Below are 18,460 nucleotides of genomic sequence, written 5' to 3'. Positions count from 1 at the left end.
TTTTTGTCTTTGAAAAATAAAACTCTTTTTAAAAATAAAATTATTGAGAAGCCTTGCAAAGAAGTCATTTTGTTTTTGTACTGATTCAGAAGATTCCCCAAATCTGTTAGTATCTATGGCACAGGCCAATTCACCTGCTGGGTGCCCACAAAAATACCACTTGCACACAAATCTTCATCTTCATGTACACAGGCAAACGTAAAACCATACTTACCTGCTCTCCCGCAAGGTCTGGTGAGGGAGACTCATGATTTTTTGGTTAGTCCCCTGAGTGGGGTGGATTTCCAGCATCCTAGTGAAGTGAGCAAGCTAGGGAGATAATACCGGGAATCGCGGGTCAGTAGGAAGGGTGCGGGGCCAATATGATGCGATCAGCTTCAACCTACCATTTATCTAATACATTTTAAACAGGTATGCTAATTAACAAAAAGACAAGAGCAGTGGCTCATTTTACCAAAGGGCTGCGGGACTGAAGCGCCCTCAGTAAAATCCACCACTCGAAGGGACTGCCTTCCCAGCTGATCACAGGCAGACAGGCAGTCCCAGGGGGAGGTGTTTTCTTCCCCTGGTACTGCCAGTCAAGACTGCAATAGCAAAGAGAGGGCTTCCCAAGAGAAGCCACTCCCGTGCTATAACGGCAGCCCTATCTGGCTTCTAGGGGCTGCAGCTTATGCAGTCCCTAGAAGCCAGCCAGTTTGCTAGCAGCGCCGAACTCAAAACCTTAATTAGGCTCCGCCCCGCGATGTAGCCACACTTAAGCCCCACCTCCCGGTGGCATCAGCTGTCAATCTCCAGGATGGCAGGAAGGAAAGGGCTGCATAGATTGCAGCCTACGATGTGCAGACCCCCCGTCCAGACAGGTAAGGACCCGCCGCTGGACAAGAGTTGTGGCTAAACTGCATCTCCCACAATGCATTGCAATCTGTTGCCAATCTCTGCTTCTTTAACAAAGACAATAGTTATTCCATACCTCCCAACTTTAACCAGTGGCCAAAAAAGAGGGCGTGGCTTCATGGCAGAGGACGTGGCCTCAAGGGACACTCCATACCTGTGAACCACGCCTCCCATTTTCATTACCCTGGGGCATGCCCTGCGCTCCGGGAGCTGCTGGCCTTGCCCCCAGTCCCTCTGCCCCCAAAACCCATGGGTCCTGAAAAGCGGGACTGTCCTGGTTTGGCCTCTCCAGGAGATCTTGGATATTCTAAGAATCATTAATTCACTAGGAACATCACATTGCAGGGTACTGTTGAATACCTCTTCTTATCCGGTGTATTGTTGTTACATAAAGTAATAGATTCCAATTCAATGTACTTAAGAGCTACTATTTTAATATTTATTTAATAGATCATACGATGGCCCAACCCAGCGATGGTGTGATGCGATGTAACGATACATTGCGTGCGCCGTACACACTCCACGATCCGGTGTATAACAGCGCAATGTGCCGTTACATCCTGCATGTTACAGCACTGGAACGTTCATTGCCTTGCGGAACAGCAGATGGGACGATGCAATAAATGATTGTCGTGATTGGGTCTACGCACTATACGATGTGTATGACACATCGTTCCGATACGCATCGGAGAGATAGATCATACGATAGATCGTATAGTGTGCACCCAGCTTTATTTAACTAGCTATATATCTATTTAAATTTTATTTTTACATATTTTTTTGGCAGAAGTATAAGACAAATATTTACATAAAATGTCTCTGGGGGTTGTCTGAACGGCCCCCTTATCCTCAGTTAATATCAAGACTACATGTCTTGTTTAACACAATGGTGCAGTTAGAGAACAAATAAATAAACGGTGCCTGAAATAGGAATGTGTGTATACTAGCAACCTCTGCTCTGTGTACCTTTACCAGCCAGACTCCACAATGTTTTTCCACAGTATTTCATTAGTGGACATAATGGGTATAACTGCACCGTGCCATTTATACTTTCCGTGATGTCAGGTTGAGGTTGCCAAGCAACACGTCGTTAGCGTCTGCTCCCATCCGGCACAGTCCAAACCCTGTCCATAAGCACCCTGTATGAGAGAGGAACACATCCAGGGGAGCTTAAAGAGACATGATCATTAGACAATGCTTATTTTCTCTATATTGTTGTAATATGTAATCACTGTGTGCACAGGCCGATGTTTAAATAAATCTAAACGACTTTGATGATGCTGTCCCTTTTAGCCTCTTCCTTCGACCCAAGTGCTGGAATCTTTGACTTATCAATATATCCAATAGATGATTCCTTAAATTTTTTAAACTATTTTTTTTCTCCAGGCTTTTAAATGGTTAATAGAAATCCCTGAGTTGTGCAATGGAATTTAATTTTTATTGTCTTAGTTGCTGGTGCATTCCGCCAGCAGTTAAAAGGCTTCTTATCTAATCGCAGCTGAGCTATTCCTACCATGTCTTGTTCTCATCACAGAACACTGAACCTAACATGCAAATTGTCTTAGAACATACTTGTCTAGTCTTCCGGAAAATGCGGAAGACTCCCAATTTTTCAGGTAGTCCCCCGCATCCCAGGGCCATCTCTTCCATTGGGCTTGTTGGGCAGTTGCCCAAGGGCCCGAAGCTTGTAGGGGCCCGCCAACCTGCCCCCCTGCAGCTGTGGCCAGTTGGTAAATTTGTGATAGTTTTATAAGCCGGCCGCTGGTGTACTGTATTCTGATCTAACCTCCCCCACCCCATCCCCTGCCGGTGACGAGTACTCCCCTCAGTCCCAGGTCCACTTCATCCGCCGGCTTCAGACCAGTCAGACAGAGTCTCTCTGCATGTGTGGGAGGTCTGATGGGCATGCAGAAGGGTTTCATTTTATTGACAATTTAAAAATTTTTCCCGTGAATGGGTGGGTAAGGGCCCCAGCGCATTGCTTTGCCCAGGGCCCACACTGCTGTTAAGACAGCCCTGCCGCACCCCCCAGGAGAGTGGGTGGAACCCCCGCATCCCGCCCACTTCCTAGATGGAGAGATATTACCGGGATTTGCGGGTCCGTATGGAGGGGGTGTGGTTAAAATGACGCCATTGCCCATACTCGCGATTCACTGCATTTTCCTGGAACGTGGTCACGGTCTGATGACGCACTTCTCCCCGTAGCGGGGAACAGATAAACCTGCAAACTATCCGGTGATCGGGACAATTCAGTCGCAATCGTGACAGAGTCGCTGAAATCGGTACGGTTGGAAGGTATGATAAAAGAAGACGATAACTTGCAGTGAGAGAGATGATAAGTACAGTGTCAAATATCTCAAACATCTCAGCCATGATATAGTGCACGTCTACATTCACGGAGGGGCATACCCAATTAGGTGCGGGATTTCTGTGGTAGCGCTCCCGATTCCCGCACTATCCAATTGAAACAAAAAATTGAGCCTGATCATTTTTCTGGCAATAACTCGTAAAAAAGTTGATTTTGGGGTAATTCGAGGCCACTTTAAAATTATTGTCATTTTTATTTTATTTTTTTACAAATTATAAAAAGCATTTTTTTTTCTTCATTTAATTAAATATTGTAATTAAATTTGGGGTGAATAAACTAATGAAAAAGTTTATTTTGGGGTAATTTGAGACTATTTGCTTTTACACCAATAATGACATGTAATTATTGGACTAATTAAGCTAATTGAAAACTTCCAATTGCCTAATTAGTCATTGGGGGTGGGGAGTGTCCAATGAGTTCTGATGGAAGTCCTGACATTTTTAACTTAAAAAAGGGATTTTCCCTGACTTTTCACCTGCGAGTGTGTTAAATCCTATTGAAATAACAGCGACTGAAATTCTCGCAGCCTACCGAATAGGAAAAACCTTGCGACTGCAGGAAACACCCTGTGCCGCGGGAAAAATGAAAATAGCGCTTGAAAATTAATATGCCCCATAGGGGTAATGTAACTATTTGGATATTGACTAACATGTCTTTTTTCCCAATTTAAATGTAGGCGAAGCCAATTATATTTACATGCGATAATGCAGTTAAAAGCATTCCAGAAATGAGTAAAAACAAGTGTGTGAAGACTTATCCGCAGTATGGAAGCTAATATAAATTCTTGCATCAACTTGTAACTTTAGGTGAGTACCAGAACCTTGTTTCTGAGTACCGCTATGTTTTTTTTCAAAAATAAAAAAAGAACTGCTCATAAATATCAGTTTAGTAATGTAGATCTACCTTGGGCCGAGGGCCGACTGCCTGAAGCCTGATGGGGCATGTGCCCCAGGTGCTGCCTAGGCCTGAGGTTCCTGAAAATACACTAGTGCTAGCCGGTACCATGTAATTTGTCAGGCAGCACTATTTTTCCATTTTCTCCAATCTTTTAACCGAGGACACATATTACGTTTCCCGGATGAAAGGTTGGGGCCTACATGTCACTAATTATTTATTTTTTTAGACTTTTGCATTCACTTCTCACTTTTTCAAGTTTTTTTGTTTGTTTTTTAATAGGTGCGTGTCACATTCTTCTAAGGGGTCTGGGGGAAACCCTCATGGGTTATCCTCTCTCCAAGATAAGAGGAGGCTATATGCTTCTAGGGGAGCTGGAGATCAGAACGCCAGGGCAAGGTTCTATTGATAGCGAGAAAGGGGCCCATCAAAGTCTTGCAGCCTGAAGACTCCCATACCCCCAAGGAGCCTTATGGCTGCAGGGAAAGGGGAGGGTCTTTTTTTTGGAGATGGTCCAGAGTCGCAAGCCCCCAACAAAGTCTTAGCACTTGCAGTGGGTGCTTCAAACAAACAAAAATAATGAGTATAGGCAAAGGGGGTAAACTTTTGGATAGCTGACACTGTGAGATGTCTTCTAAGGTAAACATAAGACGTTTCAAGTGGCTTCCTGTAGTGTTCTTCAATAACCATTCACACAGACATCTGGTATGTATAGAAGAATAAGCTTCAAGGCACAAAGTTCATGGTTCGACCTATACATGATTCCCAGTGGCAGAAACTTTTCTGTCCCTATATATTTTCCATTAGTTACATAATTTTCTGCTTGTCAGATACAGCTCTCACCATCCTTTCTTACTCTATAGGCTTTAGACCAGGGGCGTCCAAACTTTTTTCTGAGAGAAAATTAATTTAAGGGAGGGACAGAATTTTTTTTGTCATGGTTAAATCCTTGTTGAGTAAATCTTATTCCCAGAAACACAAAAAGTAATAACAGTGTCTTGAAATAAACAGATATTGGACGGGATGCACTAAGAATCACATACGTTTAACACCCAGAAGTCCCTCTGGCGTCCTTCTGCTTATGCGCAGAAGGCCGCGGGCCACGAAGGGTGATGGGAGGGATCCAATCGGATCCCACCCAAGGGGGAGCGTCCGGATAAGAAGCTCTTAGGCTTCTATTTGGTAAAGCCACCTGAAGATGGCATTACGCACCGGGACAAAGCACCGGAATACATCGCATTCTGGTGCGTTGTACGTATGGGGAACGTGGTTTTACCGCATTTTCACAGTTAATACATCCTGCCCTTTTAATGATTTCAGATTACAATTTTACTTATACCACTTTTTCACCAAACTTATAACCCAGGTTATTGCCGGGGTCAAAGTTTGGTGTGAAAGGGTCAACCCAGGTCATGTTACCCAGGAATCCGACCCTGGTAGCTACTAGTGTTGAATCCGGCACGGTCCCAGGTAACGGTGCCGTGTGAACAGTGCGACCCAGGTCACGCAAAAAAACGCTGATTGGAGCTACTGGTGCGTTCAGAGATGTTTAATCTCCAAGCATCCCGCAGAGCACACTCCATGGATAATTGGGCGAAAGCAGTATACAGGGAGCTGCTGGCAATAAGGGGAGATATTTTATCCCTCTCAGCCATAAATTGCTAGGCAGCTCAGTGTCATAGGCTGCATCCTGCTCTCACTTGCTGTGTCATCCAGCAGTAATCCACAAAAACTCAGAAACTCCGGGCTACACCAGTGGTAACTCGCCGGCCATGATTAATGCAATTCAGTGAGCAGTCACCGCCATCAGCTACCATCGATGGTTCTCCGGCATCGATGGTAAAAAAAAATTCAACATCAACCATAAACTAGGGATGTCATCTTTCATGGACAAACATCATCATTGCTGGACAAAAGTCCATGGAAGATGACGTTTTGCCTCTTTCTGAGAGCCGATTTTTGGCGGGAAAAATCTGAACTTGGCGGGAAAATTTAAACCTATCCAAGCCGGCGCATCCCTACCATAAACCATCGATGATTCTGAATCATCGATGGTCGATGGCCATCCCTAGCACAAACTCCTCTCTCCCAGGATACTCTCGGCATGCTGCCCAGGGCACTTTCCACAGTTTCACACAAGAACATGGGGTGCCGTATCACAGCAGATGGAAGGCCGCATTTGGCCCCCGGGCTGTAGTCTGGACACCCTTGCCTTTCATGTTAATATTTATTATTATTATTATTATTATTATTATTATTATTATTATAACTGCATACACACACGATTTTTTGAACGATTATCATTCACGATATCGTTTATCGTTCAATCGTTGTAAAAATCGTTCACTTTCTGAGTTAAAACGATGAACGATTATCGTTCATGCGCGTTCACGTTTGTAGTTCAGTCAGACTGACCAGCTGAACGATTTTCATTAAGGGAATATGCAAAAATCATTTATAGTTCTAAAAAATCGTTCATTACACTATAAAAAAATCTGACAGATAATCTGACAGAAAATCGTTCAAAAAATCGTTGGTAACAAAATCGTTGTGTGTGTACGCAGCTTAACGTATATATATATGTAGCGCACACATATTCCACAGAGCTTTACAAAGCATTCACATCTGTATTATTGAGAAGATGTATGTAAAATACAAAGTGCACTATTTCTATACAGTAAACATAATATGATGGGGATTTTGGGCCTGATTCAGAGCCGCTCGTAAGCGGCCGCTCGTTCGTTCCTACCGATGTTCGCACAACTGCGCATGCATACGGATTTTAATACGCATGCGTGAACCAGTCAGTGCGGCCGAAAATCGTGTGCTCGCTAAATAGCGAATGCCTGCTATTTTGAGTGACAGCATGAGGCGTTTGTGGGGGGTAACAGGGGAAGGTGCTTGAAAACGGGGAGTGGAGATCCGAACGCAGGCGTGCTTAAAGGTCAAAACGGGCGTTTTAAGGGTGCGCATAATTAATACAGCAGCGTCATTGACCACGTCACTTGGTTGTTTTATAGTCAGAACTGCTCGCATGATTGTGGTAGGAAAAACCAACCACAAGAATAGCGAGCAGTTCAGACGCCTTTCGATGTACTCGATTAATCTAATAAATAGCGGACATGACGTAGGATGCGAGCGGCCAGGGGGCATTTTTTTCAAAATTACGTTCGCATGTTTTGTTCGCTGGTTCAGACATAGAGGCGTGAGCAGACCGCAAAGAGCGAACGGTTCATTTAAATAGCCAGCCCCTTTTTCTGAACGAGCGAGCGCAAATAGCGTCCGGCTCTGAATCAGGCCCTATGCTTCTCCAAAGTACGCCAAGACAGTATCCAAAATATAAAAGTATTGGCGCCTGCGCAAATGCTGAACACTTACGGAAACTTATTAGCAAATGTTACTATTACAGTTTCATAGAACGCGATTTGTTTTACAGCCTTTGTTGTATGTTGATTGCTACAGGTCACAGAGGCGCTAATTAGTCGTCAGACAGTGTAAGCCGTTAATAGATACAGCTGTTCTATCCTGTATTTTGTCATATATACGAAGGCACACATCAATATATCATGTCATTTAATCATGTTTATTTTATAAGGCCTCGTTCTTTTGCTAACCACAATCTCCGGCAGCCATGAAGCCTATGCAGCGTTGTGTGTCATCTCAAAATGACCGCAGTGTCCGATAACAGTCCAGCATCCAGCTCTGTGAGTAAATTGGGCGCACTGTGGTCAAGAGAAGCCCCCATGCCCATTTTGCTGTATAAAAATCTGATTCATCGACATACCTCACTTTATTTTGCCTTTGTGAGAACTTCCCATTGCGACCCAGTACCGCCTCACTGGTCAGAAGTGTAGCTGCAATGGAAATGCTCGTTCAAATCTACACTAGCCCTAAGCTAAATAAGTAAATAAGGTCAGAAAATTGGCTGCCAATGGCTGATGCGTTCGGGCATTTACTAATTGCAATTATAAAGCCCCAGGTGGGCCAGACAAGATGTGGTTGCTCAGCGCCAATTGTACCAAATTAAAATCTTAGTGTCAGATGAACAATTTGAACGATATGAACGATTTGATGAACAATTTGACCAACGATTTGAACTATGAACGATTTTTGAATGCATTAAAATTAATGGAATCGTCCAAATCTGACTGCAAACACATCAGATGTCAGATATCGTTATCTGACCATCGGGAACGCGCATCGTTCATCGTTCAGACATGTCCGATTTTCCTTCAGGTAGGAACGATTTTTTAAATCGTTATCGTTCAGATCTGAAGAAAAATCTGACCGTGTGTATGCACCATTACCATGATGCTGTGAGCATTAAACCAGTTTCCTAACCAGTTCGCTGCCTGACCAGCAATCCTATAAATAAGAATGGGCTGATATGATAGAGGAAAACAAATTAATTCCAATGCTACACTTGGGAACAAAACTTATCAAACCACCATATGACCCAGACACATGAACAGATCTTTTTCTATAAATGTTCAGTAACACATGAGCACAAGTCATCATTCCAGATTAAAAAAAACAAAAACATTCTTTATGTATTTTATTAATAATAGCTGGTAACACAGCAATGCATTGTGGGATACTGCTGCTGGCCTGATTGTAATGGAGGCCTCCTTATTTGCCATACCCAATGGCTTAACTATAATGGGTGCAGGGAGATCGGTGCACACAGGCCCCAGGGTCCAGCAGGGCCCACACCGCACCCATATATAGTTATACTTACCTCTCTGCAGTGTCCTGAGTGCTGCTCTGAAGCGCCGGGCCGGCACAGCAGAACAGCAAAAATCACAGGGAAAATAACGGCGGCCATTTTCCCAGTGACTTGCTCATGTGCAGTAGAGGTGTGGGTGCCATTATCCTGGAGACCCAAGCATGCGCAGTAGAGCCAGAACCTACTGCACTGCCAGAGAGGCGGGAGTCCGCACTGAGCGCCTGATTCAGACCCGCTCGGGAGTGCTGAGCACTCGCAAGCGGGTTGATGTTGGCCCAGTGCGCATGCGCACGACGGAGCCGGCTCCGTCGTGCGCATGAGCGAGACCCGTTTAGCGACGGGCAAGCCGTCGCTCTGGGTCTCGTACCAAAGGGGGCATGCTGTCTATGGTGAGTGACAGCATGCCCCCTTTGGTGGGCGTGCTGGGGGCGTGGCTGCCCAGACGGAGGCGTTCCCATGGGAACGCCTACCATCTGGGGCCGGTCCCACTGACATCACAAGTGATGTCAGTGGGAGTGCTTTCGGCTCTGATAGAGCCAAAAGCACTCCAGGGCTTGCGGCAACGAGACCCTACCACAAGGGTCTCGTCGCAAGCCCGATTGCTGCGATGGTCTTGACCATCGCGACCATCTTCCTGGCCGCTCGCTATAGCTGTGGGTGGTCACCCACAGCTATACGAGCGGCCAGGAGGCCGCTCTAAAATTTAAGAAGGACGGCCCTGATTCAGAGCGAGCGCTCTGTCAGATCGTCCGGCTCTGAATAAGGGCCTGAGTCTGCACATGGGCCCTCTCCTCTCGTAAAACGTCCCCTTCTTTAACCATAATAGGATAGGTACTCGTGTTTACCAAGTAACTGTTTTTAAACACAACTGAATATTCTGGCACTATATAAGTAAATGTTATTACATAAATGTAAACTAATGAGCGTATACTTGTTTTAATTGGTAAGATTGGGTTATATCGTTTTTGCAGGAGATCTCTCTGCAACAGTCCAATGCAGAATTCTTCCGTCATCACTGTGCTATTACGGCCAGCATTTGCAATGGGCTCCGTTATGATATTGTAATGCGAGTTGTGAAAAAAGTTTTGCAGTAGAGGAGGAAGTTACACAGTTCTCGTCTGAATTACATTGATAGGATAGCTAAGTTAGGGAGCTATTTCCCAATTAAATCCATATTTAAAATATATGAATGACACAGTCTGTAACAGTCACTGTACATTAGGCTCAAGCAAGCTGGGACCATGGTTCGACGGCACTTGGAAAGCTACAGGTTACACATTACAGTGCCGCAGGCACCGAAATACATGGACACGGAACATGCAGATTGGAAATCAGGAGGATATGTGAAATCCGAAAGCACAGAAGGAAGACTGTACTATTACTTACACTACTCCCGGGCATTCGTCACCTAATTGCATCTCTGCCACAATAACCTAATGATCACAAACACTTCCTCTTGGACATATAGAAATAATTACCTGATACATGTACTGGCCATTCTTCCGTGCAAAAGTGCTGCGACATTCACACCAACGAAACACACATTGCACAAGTGGGTGACTCACGGCAAAGCTCGAGGATTGCCCAACTTATTCAATCATTTTACAGACCATAGGACAAAAATGTACTGACAGAGCTGTCTACTGATGTCATGTATGTCATACAGAACTTTATCAACAAAAGGGGCCCTAAAATAAGCACCGCTGAAATGGCGGACGCTAAGAGCCTGATTCAAAGGCGGACACTGCTGCGTCCACTCTAGCGTCTGTTGTTGCAGTTACAGCTGCGATAATATAATTTAAAAAATACATAGAACAACTGAGCAATAATAATATGCAATACTAGTTTCAGCGTGCCCCTATTGTAGTAGTCTGCCCATGTTGTAGAAGCCTGCCGCTGGTGCAAGTACTTTCAGCATCCCTGCATGCTGTAACACCGCCGGTGATGCTTGACACGCCACCACTGGCGCACCGTAGCGTGCACCATCGACACGTACCACAGAAAAAAAGAAGATTCCCTCCAGCACACTGCAGCAATATTAGCAAAAATACTTGAATCCGACATGATAATAGAAATTCAGAGGTATTGGTTGCATACATTTGCAAATATATGATTAAGCGCCGGGTCAGCGTCAAGGCTCCTCTATACCGGCGTCCCTAACGTTAAGGGGTTCACGTCCCAGGCGCAGAGCAGCCCAAAAGAACCCAGCCAAGGACCACTCCCAGGGCATCACACGAAAAATGGAAGAAAGGTGATAGTGAAGTGTAAAGTATAGATGTGTCAAGATAATCAATAAGTGTTAATATAATAAGAAAGAATTAAAATTACATAAATAATAAACAAACAAATGGAAAGGTGATTAAAAATTATCTATGTGAATTAAGTGGTGATGCCCTGAAAAAGGCCCAGCCAGAGCCACTCCGGGGGCCCCACGCCCAAATGCTCACCCACCCCCAAAATAATTATTGCTACAAAATAGTAGCACCCACTCTGGGTCATATAATTACAATTAATGTACTGCATGATACGTACACCAGCTCTATGGCAAGTGTAGTTTCTCCGCCTAAACATGGCCTCTGAGGCTGCGGTCGCTATCACTGACACACCAGCGGCACTACCATAACTCGCCCATAAGACAGACTTTTCTTGCGTTCACTTCAGGCCACCGCTCAGGAACGGCCATCACTTTGCGCCTCTGAATCACGCCATAAGTGTAAATTAGTAGTATAGATAAACTTAATTTTACTCATTCTCAAAAAAAACAAATTCCATCAATGGACAATTTGTATTTTATTGCATACACAGGGATAGGATTGATGCAACGCCATGCAGACTGATAATCCCTGTGCTTACATTATTCTAACTGCGTTACCTATGCGTTCATACCGTAGCCACTAATCACATTTTCCCTTCACTGTCTAACTTGCGCTACAGTGCTTAAAGCTATCGGCTGTTTGGTTCGGTTGCAAGGGGAGCACTTTATTAACAAATCGCCCCCAGCGTCAGTTAAATTGCTCTGGCAGGCCTACTGGTCTTTGCCATCATGCAAGTTGGGCGAGATTTATCCTGGGCCGCACTGCAGTGCACCCTGGGAAAGTCTGCAACTATATCTGATAAAACTGGGAATAGTACAATAATCGCTGTATTACTTTTGTGGAATGTTGACAGACCAACCAGTACATGTGTTCGGAAAGTTGCTGCAGCATACCTGAGCGGTGCGTAATAATTTAAAGTGTGAATTCCTACAGTATGCTCCACGTAGAAATCTCAATACGCCCAACTGTTTTAACCCCATTGCTGAGGCTTAAAGTGATTAAAACTTTGCAAGCAAAAATTATACTGATCAACGTAGAAAATGCCTATCCCCAATAAAGAGCAACAAAACATTTTTGTTACTCCTACATATATATATCTCCAAATATAGAAATGTTCTCTGAAAATAAGATATATACGTGTTATGCAGCAGGTTATTCTACATTTTCAGAGCAACACTCGTGTTATCACCAGGAAATAAATGAAGTCTGTGCACACAAATGACAATATTTAAAAACACACAAAGCATAGGAATCCTGTACTGTCTCGTATTAACAAAGGGTTAACGAGTATAAAAAATTTTTAAAAAAAATTAGGAGGGGGGGGCACTGGTGGGGGGAGACCAGTGGGTTGAAAGTTATCCAACAAGCACACAATGCAAGACCCTTCTTAACAATGCAAAAAGCACAATACAAGACCTGAGTCCTGCTGTCCTAAACTTCTTACCCACCACCTCCCCCCACAGCCAGCAGCTACAGTACCTCTCAGCCACTCCAAGGAAGGTTACTGCAATCTAACTGCCTGGGTTACTTAGTAAATAAAACAGCCATGTGCAAAAAAACAACAACTAAACATAGGGGCCAGACTGATGCATTCATTACCCACTGCTGGTGGGCACTGGTGCCCTTCTATGGGCACAGGGTGGGGTATATAACACTGCTGATGTACTGTATCCAGCACTTTGCAGCACAGAGAGAGTCCTGTGCCAGGAGATAATATTTTAGGGAGGGCAGGCTCTGCAGAGGTTATTTTAACAAGTACACTGATAGATGCCAACATGCTCTGCCCACTGGAATGTTTAAGGGCATGGTGGAGGGAGGGTGACCTAATGACAGGGTTGGGGTAGAGAGGAAGCTGAGGGGTGCATGCATCCCATACCCAAAAATAAGAGGCCTTTTCCTTTTACACATCTCATGCAACAGGCCCCTGTACAGCTGGAGGGATGGGAGGGAGAGAGGGTCCTCTGGTGATGGAGAAGGCAGGGATAGTAACCCCCCTCCAGATGCATGCACAACACCACCCAGACCCAAAACTGAAAAAAAGGGGGACACACACTCACCCCACGGGCTCTCTTGTTCCTGCTGTGGGGGTCTCCTCTGTGCCAAGGAGGGTCTGCGTGCAGCAGGGGGGCAGGGAGGGTGTTCCTCTCCCCCCACCCCTCCCAACTCCGGGTGAGAGCGCAGCAGAGGCCACGGGTGGAAGAGGATCGGGTGTCTGATGCAGCCCCAGACCAGGGAGAGATGTGAGCAAGCCAGGGAAGGATGAGGGGAGGAGAGAAGGGAGGAGGGTGAGAGGGAAACAAGAGCCTGCAAGGAAGGGAGGGGGAGAGAGAGGAGAGAAAAAAGAGAGAGAGAGAGAGAGAGATGTACTCTAGACAGGTAGCAGGTACAATGTGTGCATAGACATTGAGATATGATTACAATTACAATAGTGATACGATTACAGCTACAATAGTGATATGATTACAGTTACAATAGTGATATGATTACAGCTACAATAGTGATATGATTACAGCTACAATAGTGATACGATTACAGCAGGGGTAAGGGAACTTTTTTACCTTTTACCCCAAAATATATTTAGATATGCCGACGTTACCCACTTGATTTGAAAGGAAGGAAATCATATAGTAGTGCCCCCATATAGTGCCCCTGTAGTAGTGCCCCCATAGTTATGCCCCTGTAGTAGTGCCCCCATATAATGCCCCTGTAGTAGTGCCCCATGTAATGCCCCTGTAGTAGTGCCCCCATATAATGCCCCTGTAGTAGTGCCCCCATATAGTGCCCCTGTAGCAGTGCCCCCATAGTTATGCCCCTGTAGTAGTGCCCCCATATAATGCCCCTGTAGTGCCGCTTGTACAAAAAAAAACACTTACCTTAGTCCCCGCTCCTGCATCCGCCGCAGTCCTGTCCGCCTGGCTGCTCCTCGGAACTATGGGAGAGAAGTCATGACGTCTCTCCCACAGTGCGCATGGAGAGAGGCGGAAGCTGTAGTTCAGAAGAGAACTCCAGCCTCCGGCTAACGCGGCGCAGTAGGGAAGGAGCCGGGCGCCCGCTGGTAATAACATCTCAGCGGGCGTCCGGCTTAGAACCTCCCTGCGGCACAGCCGGGCATGCATATGAATCATTCTATATTATAGAATGATTCATATGCATGCCCGGCTGTCCGTCCATTACCCCCAGGAATTTCATTTTTACCCCATGTGAGGTAAATTACCCGTTTCCTGACCACTGGATTACAGCTACAATAGTGATATGATTACAGTAAAATCACCACAGGAGTTACATAGTGCTATGCCAGGGAGAATGAGTGGGTAGTAGACCCACAGGAAACCTTGGAGTAACACAAGAGACTACTAAGTGGGTGATTTTGAGTGGAATGGCAAACTACTGTGGAACTACAAGTCTCAGCCTGCGGCAAGCTGGGACTCCCAGCTCCACAACAGCTGGAAAGTGTGGTGAAGTCATTATCAGATTTAAACTTGGTCAATATTTGAACAGAAGCATATTCCTTGGCTGGCAGATTTGTACGGGACAAGTCTGCAAAACCTGGCACTGTCTCTGGACTTTAGCCAGGTGCTGGGATGAGGCTGAGCAGGGAATATTCTAAAATATGAATAATAGTAATTGCCATCATGCTGAAATAGGTTTATGTCAGACCCACAGATCTCTCAATGATTGGTCACAGAGCCTGGGAGTACAGACAGGCTACAGCAGGGTGGGTACACTACAAATCAGCCCAGGTGGTCCTAGGGCCCTCCGAGCCTTCACTGGCAGCCCCAGATCCTTTCTGCTTCATCATCAGATCTGTTTGTGTTAGCTTGTAGGACTTGTGTAAAATACCAGCTGATATGTTATTACACATAGGTGTCTCTCTCTTTGATGGAACACATTGATTTATATTAGTAAGGGTTACCGGGCTGCCCACGTGGACACTGCATTATTAGGTTGTCCACACTGCTCACACTTATAAAACGTTAAACTATAAAATGCATTTTCCGCCTGTTCGAGCTTAAATTATATAATTATATAGTATCTTTACCTTTGTTTCATTCGAACAGTGAGACTTATGGTGCATACACACTGTCAGATTTCTACGTCGATTTAAACTATCACGATATCGTTTGATCGTTTAAATCGACCTTTTTTTGCACCTTTAAACGACCAAACGATGCGCGGGCACGGATGATCGATATCGACCATCGCCCATGCATGCAGGCCATCCTTGTCAATATCAACCAGATTAGCTCGGTTACTATAGGTACCCTCGGTCGTTGATCGAGGGTCGTTATAGTAGTTGGGGGAATGGAGCATGTGCTGGATGTTCGATAACGATCATCCAGCACATGTAGGACGATCAGACAACGATATCTGGTCGTTGTCTAATCTGACCGTGTGTACGGTCCATTAGGGGTAAATTTACTAAAGCTGGGGTTCTCAAACTTTTTTGCTCTGGGACCACGTCTAACAATAAAAATTATTACAGGACCCCAGCATGTTACTGCAGAATGACTGCCACACGTGTGGTCAACAGACCGCTCATGCACAGTAACACTATGGAGGCACAAAACTGTGAGGTGTCCGATAATGCAATCATTTAATTTTTTACACATTGCAGGGACGAGCTATTTTCAAAGCCCCTGTCCCTGCAAGGCATACTTACCTACCTTTCAGAATCTCTTCCCGGGAGAAGCCCGGGTAAGAGAAGCAGCAGGGGGCCGATGGGGGCGGGACCTAACGAATTGCGTCATTAAGCCCCGCCCCCTCATGGCAAAACTGGCGCGATTGGGTAAAATTTACATAGGGGGCGGGCCAAATGCTGTGATTCATGCAGAATCACATCTTAAGCCCCGCCCCCTTCACGGAGGCCCACGATCGCCGCGGGTATTCTCATTCTGCCCACTTCACTAGGAAGTGGGCAGAATGCGGGAGAAATGCCTACCCTTCCGGGGGTGCGGGGGGTTACCCGAAAAATCGGGAGCCTCCCGCGAAAACCGGGAGGGTAGGCATGTATGCTGCAAGGTAAGGCAGAGAGTGACTGAGGAGACAAGGCCGTAGGTAGGATAGTGCGGCCGGTGCCATCGCACAGGGCACCACAGGGCAGGGGGCGCTGTTTGGACCAGTCAAATTTCTGTTTATTATCATTCTTACTCGCAGTTTCCTCTTAATTCATCCCCAGCATCTCCTGGCCTCCCCTATCTCTTCCCTGGCCCATCCCCATGAGGCAATTCCACTTTTTTGGGTGTATTATGTACCTATGAAAAATGAGGGGGGCGCCAATGCTCTTTCTGGCACAGGGCACCAAAAAGTCTAGTTACGGCTCTGTCAGAGGAGACAGTGGGTTACTGGTGAGGCAAAGGGTGACGCAGGAGGCAGTGGATAACAGGGAGAAGCTGTGAGTAACGGAGAAACAGTGGGTGACAGGGGTGAGGAAGATGGTGGTAGAGGGTGAGGCAGAGGGTGGCATGGAAAGGCAGAGGGTGACTGGGGAGGCAATATGTGATGTAGGAGGCAGGGGCTAATAGGGAGAAGCTGTGGGTGATGGGGAGGCAGTGTGTTGGAAGGTGACGGAGAGGCAGGGAGTGGCAGTGGCTGGCAAGGAGCAGCATAGGGTGGCAGGGGAAACAGTGGGTGACTGGGCAGGCGGTGGGAGGCAAAGGGTGACATAGGAAGCAGTGGGTAACAGGGAGAACCAGAGGGTGACGAGGGAGGCAGATAGTGTCAGAGGGTGAGACAGAGGCAGTAGGTGATGTAGGAGGCAGTAGGTAATAGGGAGGAACAGTGGGTGACAGGGGGAGGCAGAGGGTGTCTGTGGGTGACAGAGAGGCAGTGGGTGGCAGGGAGAAGCAGTGGATGACAGGAAAAGGGAGTGGGTAGCAGGAGGAGGCAGTGGAAGGCAGCAAGCAGTGGGTGACAGGGGAGGAAGTGGTGACAGAGAGGCAGTGGGTGGCAAGGAGTAGCAAAGGGTGGCAGAGAGAGCCAGAGGATGGCAGGAAAGACAGTGGGTGACTGGGAGGCAGTGGGGAGGGGTGGCTAAGGGTGACATAGAATGCAGTGGGTAACAGGGAGAACCAGTGGGTGACAGGGGGAGGCAGAGGGTGAAAGAGAAAGACAGAGGGTGGCAGGGGGTGATTGGGTGACGGGGAGGCAGAGGGTGACAGGGGGAGGCAGTCAGTGAGAAAGACAGAGGGGGGCAGTGCGGTTCAGGGGGAGGTGGTGGATGACAGCGGGAGGCAGTGGGTTCTTAATAAATTAATTTATTTTCTGTTTCCCGCCTCCAGTTCCCACACTATGTGCTCCCTTGTTGCTCCATGGGGTCTGTGCTCAGCACTCCCCTCATTCCTCATGCTCCCCTGCTGATGTTTCTTCCCCCTCCACAGCAATCATCACACATTCTGTGTCCCCCCACCCTGGCAGCTGCGGCCCCCCAGGCTGCACTTACTTAAGAACATCTGCACAGACTGCAGAGAGAGTCCGGCAGATAGCTCCTCTGGGTCTGTCTGCTGCTGATGCTTGCTGCCTGTGTGTCAGTTTCTGCTGCTGAGCAGGAGGACAGGAGACGCTGAGCACTGGGGTGGGGACGGGGCTGCCTGATGACTCCTCGGATCTCTCAGCCAGTGTTCCGAGGAGTCTGAAATAACAGACCAACTGGTTTCACTCTCCTCAGATCACTGGCTGAGAGATCAGAGGAGTCATCAACCTAACCCCATGTGAGTCGCGACCCCAAGCTGAGATGGCCGCGACCCACTTTGGGGTCACAGAGGTTTTAGAACTGAGGGTCTGATTCAGACCCGCTCGCGAGTGCTGAGCGCTCGCAAACGGGTTGATGTTGGCCCAGTGTGCATGCGTGCAAGCCGTCGCTCAGGGTCTCGTACCAAAGGGGGCGTGCTGTCGATGGTGAGTGACAGCATGCCCCCTTTGGTGGGCGTGTCAGGGGCATGGCTGCCCAGACGGAGGCGTTCCCATGGGAACGCGTACTGTCTGGGGCCAGCCCCACTGACATCACAAGTGATGTCAGTGGGAGTGCCTTCGGCTCTGATAGAGCTAAAAGCACTCCAGGGCTTGCGGCATTGAGACCCTACCACAAGGGTCTCGTCACAAGCCCGATGGTCGCAATGGTCTTGACCATCGCGACCATCTTCCTGGCCACTCGCTATAGCTGTGGGTGGTCACCCACAGCTATACGAGAGGCCAGGAGGCTGCTCTAAAAATCAGGGAGGACAGCCCTGATTCAGAGCGAGCGCTCTGTCAGAGTGTCCGGCTCTG

At 46.9% G+C, this 18,460-nt stretch overlaps 1 protein-coding gene across 4 annotated transcripts in view; it reads right to left on the bottom strand.

The window, feature by feature from the left end:
* Nucleotides 1-13,478, bottom strand: part of EPN2 (epsin 2) — a 67,812-nt gene extending 54,334 nt beyond the window's left edge. For 3 of the 4 annotated variants that reach the window (XM_088464807.1, XM_088464809.1, XM_088464808.1), the window contains exon 1: nucleotides 13,255-13,477. The gene's annotated coding sequence lies outside the window, so the exon portion shown is untranslated. Of the gene's footprint in view, nucleotides 1-13,254 lie in introns of all 4 variants that reach the window. The other variant, XM_088464810.1, reaches the window with a different exon arrangement.
* Nucleotides 13,479-18,460: the final 4,982 nt, after the last annotated feature.

Source organism: Taudactylus pleione, unplaced genomic scaffold (assembly GCF_031769625.1).
Source record: "Taudactylus pleione unplaced genomic scaffold, aTauple2 ptg000061l, whole genome shotgun sequence".
In the NCBI taxonomy this organism is placed as follows: Eukaryota; Metazoa; Chordata; class Amphibia; order Anura; family Myobatrachidae; genus Taudactylus; species Taudactylus pleione.
The sequence above is the reverse complement of the archived record's forward strand: the minus strand, read 5'-3'. Positions and strand labels throughout refer to the sequence as shown.